Source organism: Octodon degus, unplaced genomic scaffold (genome assembly GCF_000260255.1).
Source record: "Octodon degus isolate 3935 unplaced genomic scaffold, OctDeg1.0 scaffold00119, whole genome shotgun sequence".
Taxonomy (NCBI): domain Eukaryota; kingdom Metazoa; phylum Chordata; class Mammalia; order Rodentia; family Octodontidae; genus Octodon; species Octodon degus.
In genome coordinates, this window is record NW_004524695.1 from 1,407,258 (window position 1) to 1,414,155 (window position 6,898).

A 6,898-nucleotide genomic window follows, 5' to 3' on the forward strand; every position below is an offset into this window, starting at 1 on the left:
GAAGAAGAAGAAGAAGAAGAAGAAGAAGAAGAAGAAGAAGAAGAAGAAGAAGAAGAAGAAGAAGAAGAAGAAGAAGAAGAAGAGAAGAAAGGGTGGGGGATGTTCACACTGAGACTGGAAAATTTATCAGGGTGGAAGACTGAGATGGGGTTTTGTACACGTTGAGTTAAAGACACTAACTGGAAGTCTTACAGGAGTACCCAGGGCACAGACAAGCATGCAAGTCTAAAACACAGTTGAGAGCACCAAGTAGGAGATAAGTATTTTCAGAATATCAGCATGTAGTTGGGATACTCTGGGGGGAAAATCTGCACACAAAAAAGAAGACTCAGCTACAGAACATTAGGACAGCCCTAGGACAACTACAGGGCCCTAGGACAGGCCAACATTTAGAGTGCTGAAAGAGAAAGTACAGAGAAAAGGAAGCAAGACAGTAGCCAGGGGCCAAGGATATAGCTCAGCAGCGCAGCACCTACCTAGCAAGCACAAGGTCCTAAGTTCAAGTCCTGGTGCCGAGAGAGAGAGAGAGAGAGAGAGAGAGAGAGAGAGAGAGAGAGAGACTGACAGACAGACAGACAGACAGACAGACAGACAGAGAGACAGACCAGAAAAATAGAAAGAAAAGACCAGAGGAAGGGCCTCTCAGGAAGCCTAAACCTGAAGTTCTTGCTGGGAATAAGCAAAATCTGTCTGGTGTGAAATTCTTCTGAGATGCCAAGTGACACAGAAGTCAATGAATTGAATGCTGGTCTTGGCAGATGCTGCACTCTGAGGTCCCGGGACATAATGACAGCACAAACATCATTCAGATCGCAGCATATGACTTCATGCTGTGTGCTTGTCTACATCACTGTTGCTGCCTCGGAGGATGAGATCAACATTCTTTTTTTTTTTTTTTTTTTTTTCACTTTTTTTTTTTTTTTTTTTTGGCAGAACTGGGGATTGAACTCAGGCCCTTGTGCTTGCCAGGGAAGCATTTATTCCACTGAGCCATCTCCCCAGCCCCAAGATCAACATTCCTTACTGAAAAACTATGGGAACTTATAAACGCTGCTGTCAGAATCTCTTGGGCTGGAGTAAGGCTGCTCGGCAGCTTATACGATGAGGGTACTTAACTTGATTATTTTATATAAATAAGCAATGTCATGTTCTTAAATTAATAAAAGTGTTTGCATATGATGTTCTACTTGATCTAAATGGATTTTCATGTCATCAGTAGATGTATGTCAGTGTTTGAATCAGTAAAGGGAAGTGGACCATGCAGCCCTGATACTCTGTGCAGTCACATGAACACCACTATAGGAGTAAGGAAGGGTCACTCATTGTTGTAAGATGGCTCAGTCACTTCCCACACTGTGGCTTTTTCCTGTGACACACCAGAGCTCTATGGCCCAGGAACAAAGAAGAAACCCAGAAAAGTGATAGTTTAATCCATTGGCTATTTGAACTGGATTTGTTAACCAAACCATCTAAGAGATGTGAGCTCATACCAAACTGGAAGGAAGATAAAGTGTGGGCACATAGAATCTTCCTTCTGGCCTAGAATCTAGACTATTGGTGCTTTCATTTTCATGTCCCTAGTTCATTTATAGATTTGTATTATATTATCAAACTGAAGGCGGCCTGTTTTGCTTAGCAAACAGTGCCAATCACTGAAGCAATGAGTTCTGCCATAGAGAAAGAGGTCATATTCAGGACAAGTAGACATGGAGAAGGTGATACAAGTCTCAAATCCTTCTCTCCAAGGGCAGAGTTTGGGTACTGGAAGTGGTCTAAGGCACAGAGGAAGGTGATCAGAAACAAATGAGGGCTCTGCACATGCAAAATCAAAAATTATGGCTCTTCAGAAAATGGCACTGTTGGTAAGTCTGTTTAGAGCTTTTTCCCATTTTTTTTTTTTTGTGTTAAAGGAATAAAGAATAATTTTAAAAAAGAGACAACACAAAGCACCTACTTAGAACAAGCTAAGCAAAGCACAGGGACCACAGTTCAATCCTCCAGCACCACATGCCAGCCAGCCCCGCCCCCTGGTGGGCTGAGCTGGCTACACATACACAAAATAAATAAATAAATAAATAAATAAATAAATAAATAAATAAACAAATTTTTTAAAAAAAAGAGACAACACAGAATTTCAAAAAACAAGATGATAGGAATTCAGCAATGGTTAGCATATTGCATACTGTTGTCTTCAAAGTAATTGTTCAGATGACCAGATATAAGCGTGCAAAATTGGTCAATAAGTTAAGTATTAACTATTCCTTTCAATAAAACAGTAGAAATTAGTAGTTCAATTATCTTAGCTATCTTGTATATATGTTTACTTCTTTCTTTCTTTCTTTCTTTCTTTCTTTTTTTCTTTCTTTCTTTTCTTCTCTTCTCTTTTCTCCTTTCCCTCCTTCCAGGTGGTCTTTCCTATTGAGTAGTTTCTTTCTCTTTTACAGTATCTACTGTACCTTTTGGATTTTATTTACTCTTTCAGGTTCTTATACTAGGGAGACAATACAATTGTCTTTTTTGTTTTGTGAGTCCAGAGTTCTTTATGTGCTGTAGACCCTAGCTCCTTATCAGATGCATGATTCGCAACTGTTCCTTCTATTCTATAGTTGTGTTTTATTCCCCTAAAGGCCCACAAGCTTTTGATTTTTTATGAAAGTCAATCTGTTTATAGTTCATATGCCTTTAATGTGCCTAAGAAACCATGACCAGAGAGAGAAGGAAGTTAATGTAATCCAGCATAGCCAATGTATCTTAAAGTGTACCTTTTAGTATAATTGTCTTATGTGTTTTGTATGGGTTTTTTGCTTCTTAGTCTGGATAATAATTTTCTTATGATAACTAACTTGGTAAGAGTTTATAAAATAAATAAATAAATCTGAAAAAGAAAGGTTTGCCAACCTGAAGTCATGAAGATTTACTCCTTTATTCTAAGTTTTAGCATTTACATTTAGGTATTTTGTTTTGAGTTTTTAATAACTAGTATAGGGTAATGACATTTTGTTACAGCAGCCTCAGTAGACTAAAACATATTTTTTTCAACAGCACTGTTTAGTTTTGGAGAACACATGGTTTTTCTTTACTCCTTTTATTGAATTTATTTGTATTTAGTTTTTATGACTAGAATTTTTCTTGTTCTAATACTCGAATTACTTACACAAATGTTTATGAGTAAAATTGATTTTTATATTGATCTTCTGCTTTGCAGTTTTGTTAAACTTGCTTATTAATTCTAATAACTTTTTAAAATAGTCCTTTGGAGTCATATGTAAAAGATTTTATCTCCTGTGAATCCAGATAATTTTACTTCTGTTTCCAATCTGAATGTCATTTTTTTTCTAATCTAATTGGCCTGCTTACAGCTAGTGGCACAATGTTGAATGGAAGTAGCAAAAATAGACATCTTTACCTTTCCTGAGCTTGAGGAGAAAAATGTACATTTAAAATTTTTGCAAAACCTTTCTCCATTTCCACTCTCCTAAGCAGCACTGGTACATACCCTTCTCTGTTTGAGAGCTGTACAGTTGGTTCTTCATAAGGTCATGATGATGCCCATATGACACCGTTCCACTTCATTTTGGAATGTTTCATCTGTTGAATCTTCCCTGCTACACCAAAGTCTCCAGTATAAAATTGCTGTGTGGGCTGTTAAAGCGCTCTTCATCATATATTTCTGTAATGGATTTTGCTAAAGAGGAAACACAAGAAATGCCTTTTTGGTTCTAATGGATCATGTGCACATTGACCAAGATGGTCTGGGTAAGCGGCGTCTAATTTTCTCTCAACAATGAGTCAAACACTTACTGGGTAACATTTCTCGTCCCTAGATAGAATTCATCATAATGACCTAAATTCTACATGCTAGCTGGGAATATTTTGCCCAGCTAACATGTTAAAAACACACTTGGGGACTCATAAATAGGTAGTAGGCAGTTATTAGCTATTTTCATGGGAAAATCCAAAAAGTCTGTGACATGTAAGATTCTCTTCTTTTTTTTGTTAAGAGTAGGAAAAATTTATTGATAGAAAGAAAACTTCTGTCTGAGAGAGAAAGAAGGGGACCCAGAAAGTGGGTTGCCCACTGACCCCAGATCTCAAGGGTTTTTTATTGAGCAAAGCCACAAGGTGAGACAGGCTTAAGGTAGGACGGAGTTATAAACAATCAATAAGATTACAAGTAAAGTCATTTAGGTAGTATTGATCCAATGGCATCATGGGATAGGTGTGAGGTGGGATAAAATCATGCTCAATCAACAAGTATACAACAAGTGTAGTTGCTTGAGAAATATTGATTGAATTGAAATCAAATGGGGAAGCAAGTCACGTAGCCAGCACATGTAGGATCGACAAAAATTTTCCTGGAAGGGATGGGTTAAGGAGCTATGGTCCTCCACCCCAAGGTGATTGGTGCCTTCTCATAACATCAATCACTCTGTTCATTCCTAGGGAAAATATATGGGTGAGTAGTTCTTTTTCTTGAAGCCTGACCTTCAGTGAATACGCCTCAGGCCACAGTTGTCTTCTGCACTGACCTCTCAAAGACCCTACACTGTCTGACTACTTAGCTACCTATAATAGTTCCCTCCATCCCTGCAAAGAAGTACCCCTAACTGCTCTGAGGGGGCAAGGGTCAAAGACCAAGCTGGCTACTTTCAGCTGAAGAGATTTGTAGCTATGACCTGCAGTCATAGATACTCCACAGAGGGTCTATCTAAAGGTCAAATGTTCTTGTCTTGGATAGATGTACAGCTTTTCTACCGATTTAATTTGAAACTGTCTCATTGCTATTTGTTTATCAATAAAATTATGGCAAAAAAATTTTTAAAAAGATGTACAGCTTTAAGTCTTGGGAGAGAAAGCCTCAGAAACAATTAAGTATGCATGGGCAAATAATAAAATCAATAGGATAATTACGGCCAGTAAGCTTTTCTCCTAGGAAGAGCCAGTAATAGCTTTCCATAAAGAAGAGAAGGAGAAGGTCCAGGAATTTCAGAATCTGACATGTCATTAATCTATCATCAATATCTTGACCACCTATTGAGATATTAGTAGGACAAGAAAAAACACATAACATTCACGTTCTATAATTACACAAGTACTCCCTTGTGCTGCTATTAGAATATCTAAGATCGTCCAATTTTGAAGAAAGTCTTGCCTCATTAATTTTACTCTTTATTCAGACGAGACCAGCCATAGTTTTGTTTAAGGTCCACTGAGTACAGTTAGTTAAGGCTTTGACGTGTTGCATGACAGTCTTTAACCCTAGGGAGAGGATAAAGATAGAAGCCAAATGATTGTACCAGAGAACACACTTCCAGACCATCAATGCCATAGGTGGGGCAAGTGTGCAGGTTTGTCAGTAATTCTGACACTTCTGCTTTGTAATCATTCAAGTCCTGCTGTGCAGCTTCCTGTCCATCCAGAGAGTATACAGAGTCATGGATTGGTTCCATGGGACCAATGAGTGACACTAAGGCTTCCCATCTAATTCCAGGTCAATTAAATCAATTGGCTACAAACCAATGTTCAGCCTGTAAAGCTAGTGTGTGTATACATTGTTTGGGGCAGTGTCCATCCCAAGTATTTAGTAGAGTTAGGTCAATGAGAATAGGAGTTATTTTTCTCTTCTCAACATAAGAGGATTTTTCTACTAAGATGTCCTCTAGCGGGGGTTACCCATAGATAGTTATACCATATCTGAAATGGCCATCTTGATATCTGTAGTTTGGCCCTCAGGATAGGAACCATAAAATTTCAAATACAAAAAATAAAGGAATATAAACATTCATTATAGAAGAAAAATAGTGAATGCTGTCCTCATTGTTAATCCTGATTGGCTACTGGGTTAACACTACAGTTTAGTATCTTGGCAATATTCCCTTTTCGGGCTTTGGGGAAGAAAACTGATATTGTTTTTCGGTACCAGGGATTGAACTCAGGACCTTGTGCTTGCCAGTCAAACGCTTATTCTACTGAACTATCTCCCAAGCCCCTGGAGAAGAAAACTGACAGCAGATGAGATAAACTAGATAGTTGCTGACAGATAGAGCCCCAGCTGGGCATGCTTGTCAGACGGCATCATCCAGGTACCCCAATCACATCACTGCTCTCAGCAAGGACAGGGGATGTTTCTCTGCAGGGCTTGAGTGTGCAGCTGGTGCAGCATCAGAAGAAGTTTGTTTTCCTTTCATTAACCAATTGGCAACACAAAATATGAATTTAGAACAGAGCTAAACATGTGCCCCGTAACTGCCATGAATAAAACATGTTCCTACTCAGGCCAGCATCTTTATCAAACCACCTGAATTTCAGATCTCATGGAGATGCATCATGGTTTTTGATTACTTTGTGTTGTTTCAGTTTGTTTTCAGGATGCAACAGATATTGAGCTCTAGAAGTGTTCAAACCTTGTGACAGGACCAGGCAAAATGCTGGACTGTTCAGATCCCTTATATGCAGACACTCGAGAACAGAGAAAAGAGAGACTGACGATCTTTCATCCGACATTCATCTTTTATTTTCTTGTCAAAAGTATAAAAAAACACTTAGGATAACCTATCACAGAACAAGAAAGACAGCTTGAGAGAAACAGACTAGAAATGTTGAAAACACTTTCTGTGCTTTTCCAATAAAGACTCACTGATGACATTTGGGTACATTTCTTTCTGTGCAAAACTTATTGGAAAGTCCCCAATACTATTATGGACTGCTGGACTCTTTTAGAATATTTTGCTGAGTTAACACACCTATAATATTCAAATAACGGAACTTAACAAAAAAAAAGAGGATCCAGATGAATGTACATTTTTTATCTGTGTATTCAAAATGGTTACGATAGATATACAGTTGCATTCTCTTAATGAATAGAGGGATTTGTTCTAATAGTGTTTGTAAATAGGAT

The 6,898-nt window shown here is 38.2% G+C and overlaps 1 protein-coding gene across 1 annotated transcript in view; it reads left to right on the top strand.

Annotated features, from left to right (window-relative positions):
• Slc17a1 (solute carrier family 17 member 1) overlaps positions 1-882 on the top strand; it is a 25,572-nt gene extending 24,690 nt beyond the window's left edge. The window contains exon 13 of the mRNA XM_004640137.2: positions 759-882. The gene's annotated coding sequence lies outside the window, so the exon portion shown is untranslated. The remainder of the gene's footprint in view (positions 1-758) is intronic.
• The last annotated feature ends 6,016 nt before the right edge of the window (positions 883-6,898 follow it).